Raw genomic sequence first — 15,446 nt, 5'->3', positions numbered from 1 at the left:
AGACATTAGGGACATTTAAGTGACTGCTAGACAAGCACATGGATGGCAGTAAATTGAAGGGTGTGTAGGTTAGGTTGATCTTCGAGTAAGATAAATGCTTGGCACAACATCGTGGGCCAAAGGGCCTGTACTGTGCTGTACTGTTCTATGTTCTATAATGGAGCTGAGCCAAGGGGGGATAGTGAAAAATTTCCAGCATTGTACAGACGAGACAGGGATAGGTTGCAGCAATCACAGTGAGTTGAGTTTAATATGAAATATTCAGTGGTGTAGATAAGCTAAGCTCCGGATATTACTTCGAAGTAAGTCACTGCGGCAAGACCTGTGCCATAAATCTATATCAGTGAAAGAGTAAATTTAAAAACGATACTTATAAGATATTTTATTTAACTAAAGAGTGATAAGAGAGTTTACAAAAATCTGGCAGGAAAGGTAGTTAAACAGTAAGAGAGCCCAAGTTGCAGATTAATGCTAAAACGAATGAATTAGGATACAAGAGACAAGCATCAATGGATCAAATGGCCTTAGCATGACCTTGAATAGTTGTGTCCTCTATAACAGCTGAAAATGTGTTGCTGGAAAGGCGCAGCAGGTCAGGCAGCATCCAAGGAGCAGGAGAATCGACGTTTCGGGCATGAGCCCTTCTTCGAAGAAGGGCTCATGCCCGAAACGTCAATTCTCCTGCTCCTTGGATGCTGCCTGACTTGCTGCGCTTTTCCAGTAACACATTTTCAGCTCTGATCTCCAGCATCTGCAGTCCTCACTTTCTCCTCTATTACAGCACTAACTAGCCTCTGAGTAGCTGGACTGGTGATCACTAGCAATTTGGTTTGATGTAGGTTCAAATCACTCAGTCATTTGGCATCTTCTACATGAGAGATCCATTGCGATATGGCACTTGGGGGTTTTTTCCTAAATTTTCGTACATGATTTTACAAGTTGAGGAATTTCCATTGTGGGGAATAGTCTTTTTCCTCTATCTTTAGCAGCAGACGCTCCCAGGGCAAGTTCAACATGAGGTTAGGCAAAGGGCGGAGCTCTCTCTACACTGTCCACATCAAACACTCCCAGGACCGCTAAAAAAGATAAATCAGTTGAGTGTGTGGTGCTGGAGAAGCACAGCAGCTCAGGCAGTATGTGAAGTGCTGGAGAATCGACATTTCGGGCATAAGCCCTTCATGAGGAAAGGGCTTATGCCCGAAATGTTGATTCTCCTGCTCCTCGGATGCTACCCGACCTGCTGTGCTTTTCCAGCACCACACTCTCGACTCTGATACTCCAGCATCTGCAGTCCTTGCTTTCTCCAAAAAGATGAATCAGCTGATCTATGCCAGGCTTGATGGAAAGTAGTCTCAAACGAATCATTCAAAGGTATTATTTAATATTGCAAAGAGGTACGTAGCATTGGCAGTCCCAAAACAGATTAATTGGCCCAACAGTGAATGCTTAATTTTCTTTGTCTTAGCAGCCGCTGTTCTGATCATCCCCTGGTGAAATATTCCTGGTATTTTATCACAATAAAGATGCTTTAACAATGCATGTTGCAGTTATGCTAGATTTGTCAACAAACATAAGAAATTTTTATTTACCCTCTACTCTTAAGATCCTGAAATCAAGTGACCGTTCAACCTCAAAAGCAGGATGTGGAGGTGAGCAAATGTGAAGTTTAACTTGGTGAAAGGGGATGTAATTTCCCTGGGGCTGTAGGGAGGGAGGAAGAGAATCACAAATACATGGACAGTCACTTTCACACCCAACATTTGATTTTATTGAAATCAACGGTGGTAATCGTCAATTATGTTTAATTATATGCAGTAGAGGAGCTTAACTGGAAGTTTCCCTTAAGTAGACTGACACTCACGGCAACTGGTAGTTGATTTTAGAGGCATACCCTTGTAAAATTTCATTCTGTAAATGAATGTTAAACTGAGTAAAGATTGGCTGCAGCACCATCTTTCAATGGCAATTTCGAAAGGTAACAAATGGGACTGAATTTCACGTGACATGGGAAAAGATTGCAATTTCCCATCCAGTGAGATCTCATTAATAAGCTGGCTCATTATAGCAGGAGTGAGTCATTGTAGTCTCCTGGCATGTGGGCCCTCAGAACAATTGCCAACTCTATCCCTTTCACAGGAAATCTAGGGTTAATGGAAGGTTCTTTTACACTCTGGTGCTTGAGGCATTTTTTTTTGTTGCTCAAAGACGTTTCATGTGGGCAAACTACCGCTTCTCAAAACATAATCAGAATGCAATTATTGCTCCAGTGTCTGATGCAATACAATTTGCTGTCAATTACAGATCTGGAAGACAATTTGGTCTTTAATGTAAGCCAATTCCCACAGTGTCCCTGTATACACTGGACGAAATTGCATTGGCTAATTATATCATTCAGGAAACATTTGAAGGTCACATAATTGATTTGTTGGAGTTGGCCGGCAAACTTGTCTACACCTAGGCAAACACAGAGATCATTATTTGAGTGACTAGGAAGCAGGAGCAGAACCACAGAGGGCCCTGCAGGTTAATATCAGGAACATGAACAAAGCTCCTGCTGTTGTTCTCTTTTAATCTCTGACAAAATCAAAAGCAAGGTCAGAAAGGATGGCATGCAATTCAAGGCTCAGTACCACACTGTTGGAAGTGCCACTTTTCAGACAAGATGATAAACTGTAGACACCTCCATCCTCTTGGGCTGATGACAAAAAAAAATGCCCTTTGGACACTGGTTTGAAAAAAAAACCCAGAAGTTTTAACCTGAGTGTTCTGACCAATATATATTCCCACCGGCTGGTTAGCACAGTTGGCTGGTTGGCTCGTTTGCAATGCAGAGTGATACCAACAGCATAGATTTAATTCCTGCACCTGCTGAAATTACCATGGTCTCCTTCTCAACCTGTGGTGACCGTCAGGTTAAATCACCACCAGCTGGCTCTTTCCAATGATGCAGCAGCCCTTTGGTGACTTTACCTTTATTTATCACTGATCATTCAGTGGTCATTATCGCTATACCATTGTAGGAGAGAGGGGGAATAGTGAATATGTGACAGGGCTCGCCGGTGGGAGGGAAGGGGGAGCCCCAGAGTGGCTGGTCGGGGGAATAGTGATGGCACATGGTGGGTGACGGTTGGATGTGTTGTGGTGAAGGGGAATTGGGTGTAGGACAGAAGAGGGATTGGGAGGGATGTGGGCTGGGGAGTGATGTGGGAAGGGGTGCTCGTGAAGGAGGAGAAGTGTAGCGGTAGGGTGCATTGTAGGGGTGAATGGGTAAGGAGGGAGAGCTGGTGTGCTGGCTGGCTGCAGGTCGGCAGTAGGTCCCAGGGGTGATGCTGGGAAATGTAGTCTGGGACTCGCTTGCCCGCCTCCAATCTTCCTCCTCCAATTGGTCACTACCTGAAAGCCTTGTACCTGCTCTAGAACTCTTCATTGCAGACTGCCAACGTGACATTGGCTGCCTCAGTTTCTCCACCCCCCTCACCCAGTCTGACCTCACGCCCTCCAAACACGCATCCCTGGTTAACCATCAAACCCGCTGACAAAGGTGGGGCAGTGATAGTCTGGAGCACGGACCACTATATGGCAGAGCCCACTGCCAATTCTCTGACATCACGTTTTACCTCGCCGCTGCCCACAACCCATCATGCCCAAATCTAAGACACTTGTCTGTGCCTTCACTGCCTCTGGTGATCTCCCCTCCACTGCCTCCAAACTCATAGCCCCCCAGCCCTGTACTGCCTGGTTCTACCTGCCCCCCAAGATCCACAAGCCCAACTACCCAGGCTGACCTATCATCTTGGCATGCTCCTGCCCCACTGAACTCATCTCGTCCTACCTCGACTCCATCCTCTCCTCCTTAGTTCAGGCACTTCCCACCTACATCCGCAACACTAACCACGCCCTCCATCTCATCAGTAACTTCCAGTTCCTACACCCCTAGCGCTTTATCTTCACTATGGACGTGCAGTCCTTATACATGTCTATATGCCACATGGCCTCCAGACCCTCCGCTTCTTCCTCTTCAATTGACCCATCCAGTCCTCCTCCACCAATACCATCTTCCAACTCGCCGAACTGGTCCTCACCCTTAATAACTTTTTCTTGAACTCCTCCCATTTTCTCCAAATCAAAGGGATGGCCATGGGTACCTGGATGGGCCCCAGCTACGCTTGCCTCTTTGTCGGCTATATCAAACAGTCCCTCTTTAATACCTCCATGGGTACTGTACCCCAACTCTTCTGCCGTTACATCGATGACTGCATTAGTGCAGGGATCTGCACCGAGGCTGAGCTGGAGCAGTTAATCGACTTTGCCCACAACTCCCACCCCGCTCTCAAATTCACTTGGTCCATGTCAGATACCTCTTTCCCCTTTCTTGACCTCACCATTTCCATCTCCGGTGACAGTCTCCAGACAGACATCTACTACAAATCTACTACAACCTTCCCATAACTACCTGGACTACACCTCCTCCTACCCAGTATCCTGCAAGAACTTCATTCCATTCTCCCAATTCCTCCGCCTCTGCCGGATTTGCTCGGACGAGGAGACATTCAACTCACAAGCATCCCAGATGTCCACCTATTTTGAACATCGTTCTTTTCTCCTTCCGTCATCCAGACAGCCCTCCGCCGCACCACGACCATTCCCCGCTCCACCACTTTAAACCTGCCCCCACCCAACACAATAAGACAGTGAATAAAGACTGTCCCCTGACTCACCTACCACCCCACCAGTCTCTGCATCCAATGCATCATGCTCAAACACTTCCTCCATCTCCAAATAGACCCCGCCACTGAGAACATCTTCCCCTCCACACCCCTCTCTGCCTTCCGCAAAGTCGGTTCCCTCCGACAGTCCTTGCGGAAGGCAGAGAGGAATGGGGAGGGGAATCCCCAGGTACTTTCCCCTGCAACCAGAAAAGATGCAAAACCTGCCGGTACACCAACCCCCTCCACCTCCATCCAGGGCACCAAACAGTACTTCCAGATGAGACAGAGATTCACTTGCCTTTCTTCCAAACTAGTGTACTGCATCAGGTACTCCTCATGTGTCTTCTCGACATCAAGGAAACCGAACGTAAACTCAGGGAACGGCTCACCAAGCATAGCAGCCGAGTCTGCAGGGGCCGACCAGACCAGTCACCGCCCATTTCAATTCCCCCAACCACTCCCTTTCTGACATGACCATCCTTGGCCTCTTCCATTGCCAAAACAAACCACAGCCCCTATTGGAGAAACAACACCTTATCTTCAGCCTGGGCACCCTGCAACCTGGAGGACTCAAGATTGAGTTCTCCAATTTCAACTACCCTCCTTCCTCATCCCCCGACTCCCTTCCCAGCCCCTCCCTTCTACTGCTCCCTGCCACCAACCGGGTTCACCCCTTCCAGTGACCAACCAGGTCGTACCCTCTATCTGTCTTTACTTATGCCCACTTCACCACCCTGCCCCTGCCTCCCCCTATCTGCAGCCCCCCCACACCCCCCCGCCCCCACCCCCCACACCCACCCTCAGTCGTGAAGAAGGGTTACACCCAAAACGTTGACTTCTGCACCTCCTGATGCTGCCTGGCTTGCTGTGATCTTTCAGCCTCCTGCCTGTCCACTTTGGATTCCAACATCTGCAGTATTTTTTGTCTCGAATCATGTTATTTTCCCTCAGCATTCTCAGAGGAAAGAATCAAAGTTGAACCTCCAAGCCCCTCTACATTAGCATTTACATGAAGGCATGTTTTCTTTCTTTAAATCCTATTACTGTCAGAAATTGCAAATCGTTAAGCAACACTTCCCCAGTGTGTGTTGGATACAGTGAACTTTCCTGCACTCGTTTTGATTTTACTTTATCCATCCAACAAAATTATATTCATCTTTCCTCTTCTTAGACTGTCCCTTCCTCTCAAATCTGAGAATTTTTAAAAAATGCATCCTTGGGATATAGGCTGGCAAAGCTGGCATCTCTAATTGCCCCTCAGTTTTCTTCATGAACCACTGTAGCACATGTTTTGGAAGAGCCACTGCAAAGAATTGTAGTAAAGCAGAGGGAGGCCATCATTTCTGTGGTGGTCTGCGAAAATGGTCTCAAACTTAATCCAACTTTCTACTCACGGTCCACAGGCCTCAGCTGCATGCTTGAGTATTTTTTTCTAAAACACAATGAGTGTTTCTCCTTCTTTGTCCCTTTCAGACAGCGAGTCTGAGACACTCAATATTCTCTGGTTGAGGTTTTTCCTCAAGGTTTTCTATCAGATTTATATCTATTTCTCCTGGTGTCTCTTTTCATGAAGTGAATTAGATCACTCAAACCCAGACCTTCCAGGCCCCTTCATAATTTCATACACCTCAATTAGATCTTCGAGCTGCAAATTTCCATCTTAAGGTCATGTGCTGAGGACAAATGGTGATGCAAGTGGAATAAGAAGATGGCAGCTGCGAGGCCAAAGTCAAAAGAAGAATGGAAGCAACCAGAAAGAATTTTGAAGGTCAAGAATTTTGAACAATAAGAAAGTTCCAGCTTATAGCAAAGAGGAAACGCACTGGATGCTCCACTCTATCCCTTTTTCTGTATGCCTCAGATATCTGGACAATCAGAACAAATCTGGGGAAGGAAACCACTTTAAAATGTTGTGTATGCAAAAAAAATACAAACAAAACAAAGAAAAATGACAAATGAATTGGTATTTTAAATGGCAAGAGCAAAAAGAACTCTTAAAAAGTCATGATTTAGAGCAGCCAGTGTTGGACTGGGTTGGACAAAAATCTCACAACACCAGGTTATAGTCCAACAGGTTTGCTTGGAGGCACCAGCTTTTGAAGCACTCCTTCTTCATCAGGTACAAAGTTAAAAATCACACAACACCAGGTTATCGTCCAACAGGTTTAATTGGAAGCACACTAGCTTTCAGAGCTTTGCTCCAAAAGCTAGTGTGCTTCCAATTAAACCTGTTGGACTATAACCTGGTGTTGTGTGATTTTTAACTTTGTACACCCCAGTCCAACACCGGCATCTCCGAATCTTCATCAGGTGGTTGTGAAGCAGGACTATAATGCACAGAATTTATAGCAGAAGACTACATATATCATGCAGCTGAAGTGATAAACCTAGATTAAGTCTTTCATCTTTTAGAATGGGTTTGTTTGTTTCGGTTCTTTAATATGTAAATCCCAGAACTTCTTTTAAGTCACATTCTCGAGAGAACTTCAGGTTTCCTAACAAAAGGTGCCATCTCAGCTCAGACAATGCATTAAAGGTGTGAGGTTAAAGTCTGTCTCTGTCCCAATCTTGAGTCACACTGGTTCTATTTCTAAAGTGAGATTTATAGACTATTACATAGATTTACTGTAGGTTATGTACTTTTTGAGGAAAATAGAACTTATCTGTAAATATAATTCTGCAGATACAAATTCACCTCATAAACTTATATGTGCACGCGTGCAGGAGAAACAGAGTTTGTGCATGTGGGAGAGTGTTTGCATGTGTGTAAGCTTGGTAAAGTATGTATATGAGTATGGTGGGACACAAATCTGTGAAAGGGTGCGTGCATGGGTGTGAGTGTGGGGTGTGTGTGTGTATGAGAGAGAGTCTGCGTGAGTGTGAGCATGTAAGAATGTGTGTGTATGCTTGTGTGCATGCACATGTGTGTGAGAGCGAGAGATTATATAATGCGTGGGGTCATCTGTAGTGTGACATGAATCCAAGGTCCCAGTTGAGGCCATCCTCATGGGTACCAAACTCAGCCACTTTGCATTGTTAGAGTCATAGAGATGTACAGCATGGAAAAAGACCCTTCGGTCCAAGCCGACCAGATATCCCAATCCAATCTAATCCCACCTGCCAGCACCCAGCCCATATCCCTCCAAACCCTTCCTATTCATATACCCATCCAAATGCCTCTTAAATGTTGCAATTGTACCAGCCTCCACCTCTTCCTCTGGCAGCGCATTCCATACACGTACCACCCTCTGCGTGAAAAAGTTGCCCCTTAGGTCTCTTTTATATCTTTCCCCTCTCACCTATGCCTAAATCTAAACCTATGCCCACTAGTTCTGGACTCCCCGTCCCAGGGAAAAGACTTCGCCTATTTACCTTATCCACATCCCTCATAATTATGTAAACCTCTATAAGATCACCCCTCAGCCTCCGACGCTGCAGGGAAAACAGCCCCAGCCTGTTCAGCCTCTCCCTACAGCTCGAATCCTCCAACCCTGGGACATCCTTGTAAATCTTTTCTGAACCCTTTCAAGTTTTGCAACATCTTTCAGATAGGAAGGAGACCAGATTTGCACACAATATTCCAACAGTGGCCTAACCAATGTCCTGTACAGCCGCAACATGACTTCCCAACTCCTGTACTCAATACTCTGACCAATAAAGGAAAGCATACCAAACGCCTTCTTCACTATCCTATCTACCTGCGACTCCACTGTCAAGGAGCTATGAACCTGCACTCCAAGGTCTCTTTGTTCAGCAACACTCCCTAGGACCTTACCATTAAGTGTATAAGTCCTGCTAAGATTTGCTTTCCCAAAATGCAGCACCTCACATTTATCTGAAGTAAACTCCATCTGCCACTTCTCAGCCATTGGCCCATCTAGTCCAGACTCTGTTGTAATCTGAGCTAACCCTCTTCACTGTCGACTACACCTCCAATTTTGGTGTCATCTGCAAACTTACTAACTGTACCTCTTATGCTCAGATCCAAATCATTTATGTAAACATGAAGGGCGTTTGCCCAAAACGTCGATTTTCCTGCTCCTTAGATGCTGCCTGACCTGCTGTGCTTTTCCATAATCCACACTCTAGACACTAATCTCCAGCATCTGCAGTACTCACTTTCGCCTAGCCACTTTGCTTTGTTGTCTGTCCCAAAGACCACCTAGGAGGATGGTCACCCAAAGGTCTGAGGCCGAATGTCCCTGACCACTGAAGTGTTCCCTGACTGGGAGGGAACACTCCTGCCTGGCGATTGTTGTGCAGTGTCCATTTGTCCATTGTTATAGTGTCTGCTGGGTCTTGCCAATGTACCATGCCTCAGGGCATCATTGTCTATCTCATACGCTGCAGACAATGTTGGCCAAGTCACATGAGTACCTGACACATAAATGGTGTATAATGGTAGTATCTGTGTCAACACTCTGACATGTCTTGCAGCGGTTGCCCTGACAGGACTGTTACGGTGTTGTGGTCAATGTTGTCCTGAAGGCTCAGCAGTTTGCGACAAACAATGATCTGTTTAAGGTTTGGTGGTTGTTTAAAGGCAAGAAGTGGGGGTGTAAGGAAGGTCTTGACGAGGTGCTCATCCTCATCAATAATATGTTGCAGACTACAAAGAACATGGCACAGTTTTTCGGCTCCCGAGAAGAACTGAACAACCCTATTGGTTGCAACCCTGTCTGTCTCCTGAGGAGATCATTATGGTTTCTCGTTGTGGAATGTCTGAACTGGCGGTCAACGAGTTGAGCATCGTACCCTGTTCTTATAAGGGCATCCTTGAGCACCTTCAGGTGTCTGTCATGTTTGTCCTCATCTGAACAGATCCTGTGTATGCGTGGGGTTGTCTGTATGGGATGGCTGTTTTAATATGCTTCGAGTGGAAGCTAGAGAAGTGTAGCATTGTGAGATTATCCATGGGTTTGTGGTAGAGTGAGGTGCTGAAGTGCCTATCTTTGATGTAGATGCATATGTCCAAGAATGAGACAGATACTAAAGAGTAGTCCATGGTAAATCTGATGGTGAGAAGAAACTCATTGATATCACTGTGTAGTTGTTTCAGTAACTCCTCACCAGGGGTCCACAGGAAAAAAATGTTGTCATTATATCTGGTGTATAGTGTTGGTTGCAGGTTCTGTGCAGAAAAGTCGTCTTGTTCGAACCTGTGCATGAAAATGTTGGCATACTGGGGTGTCTTAAAAAGTGACATCCAGAGAAGTTAATGCCAGGGTTTCGCAGGATTTTTTTCAGAGCTGAAATGGGACAGAGATTTCTTCCATAGGGCAGCTGAGAGAGGGGTCGATGAGTACAGTGGACTGTGAGGATGTTGCCTGAAGGGAGGACAGAGGCAGAGCATGATCCCCAACCTCCAGGCAAGAAAGAGCTCAAGGCAGGACAGGAGGAGGTCTCCCTCAACTTCCTCCAGCCCCAAGAAAATCTAATGTGTGCAATCCTGCCTGACAACTAAAATTCTCCATTCCCAACAACATCCCCATAAATCTTGACTGTACGCTCCCAAGTGCAATAACATCCTTCCTGTAATGCAGTGACCAGAAATGTGCACAGCACTTGAACTGTGGCCTAACTGGTGTTTATTTTTTATTACAGTTCAAGCATAGACTTCCTGCTCTTATAGTCTATGACCTGGCCTCCTTCACCGCCGCTCCCTCACCACCAGACGCCTGGAGGAAGAACGCCTCATCTTAAATACCGCCTCGGAACACTTCAACCCCAGGGCATCAATGTGGACTTCAACAGTTTCCTCATTTCCCCTTCCCCCACCTCAACCTAGTTCCAAACTTCCAGCTCAGCACTCTCCCCATGACTTGTCCGGACCTGTCCTACCTGCCTATCTCCTTTTCCACCTATCCACTCCACCCTCTCCTCCCTGATCTATCACCTTTATCCCCTCCCCCACTCACCCATTGTACTCTATGCTACTTTCTCCCCACCCCCACCCTCCTCTAGCTGGTCTCTCCACGCTTCAGGCTCACTGCCTTTATTCCTGATGAAGGGCTTTTGCCCGAAACATCGATTTCGCTGCTCCTTGGATGCTGCCTGAACTGCTATGCTCTTCCAGCACCACTAATCCAGAATCCATAGTCTATGACCTGGCCAGTAAAGGGAAATATCTGTTTGCTGCCTTGACCACCTTATCTACTTGTCTTCCTACGTCGGACATTCCTTGCCAAGGATTTTTAATTTTCCACACTTCATAGAATCTTATTTTTTCCCCTATAGTTTATTCTCTAATGGGACAAGGGTGTTGCTGACAAAGCCAGCATTTGTTGCTCATTCCTACTTGCTCTTGAATTGAACGGCTTGTTAGACCATTTCAGAAGGTATATAAGAGTCAATGCGATTGCTATGGGTCTGTAGGTCAGACTGGGTAAGGATTGCAGATTTCCTTCTCTAAAGGTCATTCAGTGAACCAGACAGGTATTACAAATTTTTGCCCTCCCCAATGTATTAGATCATGCATTACCTGACTGAATTCCTAATTGCTACTTTTCTGCCCACTCGATCCATCCATTGCTAGCCTCCTATGGTCTACACCTTTCATGATCAAACGCATGGTGAATTTTGGTATCACTCACGATCATCTTATTTATAGCAGTTACAGTTAATCTAATCCACTGATATAGATCATAAGATATACTGTCAGAAAAGTTTACCACCACCTGGTGAATACAGAAGAAATGCCAGGAGCAGCAGATAGGACTGTATTGTGCGCTGATCTGACAGAGCCTCTGACACTAAGTGGAGAGGTCTTGTTTGGTTAGTCTTAGCTAAATATGAATATTCTGATAAAGCCACTTCATAGTAGAGAACAATTGAATGCAGTGCCTGGCCTTCCTTAAGTCATGTGTCAGTGGCCTACTCCTATTTTCTACATTTCAATCAACTTAAACCTTAAAGCAGCCCAAAATGCATCACTAGAGTTGTAAACAAACAAAAGTTGAGCAGCATTGGGAGAAATTAGGACAGCTGACCAAACCCTTGGTCAAAGAGGAAGGTTCTGAACAGCATCTTTAAAAAATGAGAGACAAAGGCAGAGACAAGAGGATGGGCGAATGTGAGGACTGCAGATGCTGGAGATTAGAGTAAAGAGCGTGGTGCTGGAAAAGTTCAGCAAGTCAGGCAGCGTCCAAGGAGCGGGAGAATCGACGCTTTGGGTAAAAGCCCTTCATCAGGAATGTTCAGGGAGGGAATTCTAGATTGTGAAATTCGCAGAGAAATGACAAAAATCATGGAATCAGAGATTGAGGACTGCAGAGATCTCAGAAGATGAGAGGGTTGGAACAAATTTGACATAGGGAGGTGGAATCTCATGGCAGGATTTGAAAAATATGGATGAGAGTTTCAAAATCTTAAAGAACCCCAAAGTTACCCATACTTTGAAAGCCAATTGTTGTACTGAACTTCCCTCTCACCAACTTTAATCTGTACAAATAAACTGGTATAAGTCAAAGTTAATTCCAGGTTGGATTTATCTCTGTGATTTAATGCCTTACATTTCTTCAGCAGGGCTTCTCTGTGTCACATCTTTTCAAAGTGAAACTCCTCAACTGAATAACTCCGTCCTGCAAAAGTAGCGATGAGAATCACCTTGTCTTCCTCGTCAAATGTTCCTTTACAGTTTAGTGACAAAAAAGGTGAGAAGGGTGTATGGCTCCAGAGTGCAGAACTTAAAATTGTGGGTTTCCAATACTTTAAATAGCAAGCTAAATTTATTGCTACTTTTGTAAAGGAGCTGTTACCTTATTTTCATTTTACACTGTTACCTTAATCATTCAATTCTGATCAATTTGCCAGTGACTTATAATTCAATGAAGTTTTCAAATCTTTGATAAATCATACTTGCATAGAATTTACGGGGTAGGAAGAGGTTATTCAGCCCAACAGGTCCATGCTAGCACTTATTCTCCACATGACCTTGATTCCATCCTTCATTTTGCAACCCATCAATGTAACCTGCCATTCATATGAATTATGATCAGGAAAAGGCCACTCTGCCCCTCCAACCTGTTTGCCATTCTATAAGAGATCTGATTGTTCCATATTCCCACCTTACCCCCCCCCACCCCAGATAACCAATCATCCCCTTGCTCATCAAGAATTTATTCACCTCTACTTTAAAAGTATTCAAAGATTCTGCTTCCTCCACATTTTGAGAAAGAGATTTCCAAAGTTTCACATTTCTCCTCATTATTCCCACCATCCCTGTGTTTTTAAATAGTGATACCTAATTCAAGATTCTCCCACATGAGCAAACCTGCTTTCATGTCTATTGTGTCAAGACCCTTCAGGATCATATACATTTCAATTAAGTTCCCTCTAAACTCCAGTGAATACAAGCAGAGCCTGTCCAACCTTTTCACATATTCCTTTCTCCCTCATCAGTTTATCCATTGCCCCCATAGAGGCATCTCTGCTATTTGAGTTCTCATGGCAGTGAGTTCCAAGTCATATTCAGTGCAAGATTTCCATTGAGTTTACGCCTATGCATTTTTTGTTAAATTCTAGTGGATTACATTTAGATAAATATTTTAAAATGTGTATGCCGTTAAATAATACATATTGTGAATTAACATTTTAACTAGTAGTTTTAAGATGCGCTTCCTAATCCCATTTGAATCCAATTTTTTCCAATTGGTATGTTACTAATTATAATAGGTTAATTACAGAAGTCCATAGGTCAAGGCTGCTAATTATAGGAGGCTTGTAATTCTCTACACTGGGATAAAACTGATCGATTGAAATAGTTTATAATGGGAGTAAAAAGGAAGAGCTTTCAGCAAGTGGGATCATATTTAGTGGGAGTGAATAAGAAGGGGCTCAGCTCACTTGGACTTGGTGCAGTGCAGTGAATGAGAGGACCTTAGTCTACAGCGAGGTTTCCTGATGGGAGTCCCTCTGAAATATGTGTACTCCTCTAATTCTTTGCAACCCCAATTTCAATCACTCCACCATTGGCAGCCATGCCTTCAGCGGCCTTGACTCTGGAATTCTCCCCTTAAACCTCTCTGCTAGGTGACAGAATAATGGTATTGTTGCTGGACACCCAGGTACTGTTATGGGGACACAGGTTCGAATCCTACCACACCAAATAGTGGAGCTTGATTTTTCTTTTTGAAATTATGAAATTAAAAGTTTAATCATGATCATTGAACCATTGTCTGATTCACTAAAGCCCTTTAGAGAAGGTCATCACCTGCTCTGGTCAAATGGGAATTCAAACTGGCAAGCAATGTACTAATAGGGAAGGCAAAATATTGCAAAACCCATCTAATTTACTAATGCCCTTTAGGGAAGGAAATTTGCCATTGTTACACAGTCTGACCTACACGTGACTCCAGACCCATGGCAACCCAGTTGATTCTTAACTGCCCTGTGAAATGGTCCCAACAAGGCAGCCAATTTTATCAACTGCTAAAATGTCTCAAAGAAATGAAACTGGATGGACCACATAAGATCAGCCTTGTTGAACCTACAAAGTCCTCAAAGGGTCATAGACTCATATAGCATGGAAGCAGACCCATCAGTCCAATGCTGACCAGATATCCAACATTTGGCCCATATCATTCTAAATCCTTCCTATTCATATGCCCATCCAGATACCTTTTAAATGTTGTAACTGCACCTGCCTCCACCACTCCCTCTGGCAGCTCTTCCATACAGGCACTGCCCACCATGTGAAAACGTTGCCCCTTAGTTCCCTTTTAACTCTTGCCCCTCTCACCTTGAACCTATGCCTTCTAGTTTTGGACACCCCAAACCTAGGAAAAAGATCTTGGCTATTCATCCTATGATTTATAAACCTCTATAAAGTTACCCCTCAGCCTCCAAAGCTCCAGGGAAATTCACTCCTCTATTCGGCCTCTCCCTACAACCAAACCCTCCAGTCCTGGTAGCATCCTAGTAAATCTTTTCTGCACCCTTTCAAGTTTTACATCCTACAGATTAACAGCTTGAGGGACAATTGTCACAAGTCGGAGAGCTGTCCCACAGACTAATCAAGAAATACAGCCTGATACAGTCATACTCAGAGAATCATATCTTACAGACAATGTCCCAGACACCACTATCATCATCCATGGGTTTGTCTTGTCTCATCAGCAGGGGTGGCTGCACGGTAGTATACAGTTGGGAGATACTCACCCTGAGAATCCTCATCATTGTTTCTGGACCACAGGTAGTTTCATGACATCAGGTCAAACATGGGCAAGGCAACCTCCTGCTGCTAACCATGTACAGCACCCACCAATCCCCTCTACCATCTGGACTAATGAATCAGTACTCCGATTCTTTGTGAAAAAAAGATTATTTGTATCGCCATTTTCATGTCTCACAACCAAAGGCATTTTTTGAAGTTATAATGTAAGAAACATGGCTGCCAATCTGTGCACAGCAAACTCCAATAGAGCAGCAGTGTGAAAATGACCACAACTGCGATGCTGATGGAGGAAGCAATTTTGGTCAGGCCAGTACACAGCGGAAAACTTGACCCTGCACTTCCTTGAAGTGGTGCAGCAGCAGACAGAGCAGCAAAGAGGGCACCTCAAACAAAACTGCACCTGCTCTGTAATGCATTGGAGTACCGGTCTTTATTTTTGTGCTCTTCCCCCATCCCTCCTCCACTGGAGTGGGGCCTGAACCTGGTCTGAGGCAAGAAGGCTGAACCACAGCTGACAAACAAAAATGGAAATTGAGGGGCACAATCAATTATCGTATTCTCTT

The 15,446-nt window shown here is 44.7% G+C and overlaps 1 protein-coding gene and 1 long non-coding RNA gene across 5 annotated transcripts in view; one reads left to right on the top strand and one right to left on the bottom strand.

Moving 5' to 3' along the window:
• The window catches only part of LOC122542819 (uncharacterized), a 30,746-nt gene extending 18,577 nt beyond the window's left edge, over positions 1-12,169 (top strand). Inside the window, exon 3 of the long non-coding RNA XR_006309870.2 lies at positions 10,314-12,169. This is a non-coding gene — a long non-coding RNA (uncharacterized LOC122542819). The remainder of the gene's footprint in view (positions 1-10,313) is intronic.
• LOC122542817 (neuronal PAS domain-containing protein 3-like) overlaps positions 1-15,446 on the bottom strand; it is a 441,402-nt gene that overhangs the window by 238,115 nt on the left and 187,841 nt on the right. The window lies entirely within an intron of this gene.

Source organism: Chiloscyllium plagiosum, unplaced genomic scaffold (assembly GCF_037043375.1).
Source record: "Chiloscyllium plagiosum isolate Xiang-an unplaced genomic scaffold, Cpla_swu_hap1 HiC_scaffold_47, whole genome shotgun sequence".
Taxonomy (NCBI): Eukaryota; Metazoa; Chordata; class Chondrichthyes; order Orectolobiformes; family Hemiscylliidae; genus Chiloscyllium; species Chiloscyllium plagiosum.
The sequence above is the reverse complement of the archived record's forward strand: the minus strand, read 5'-3'. Positions and strand labels throughout refer to the sequence as shown.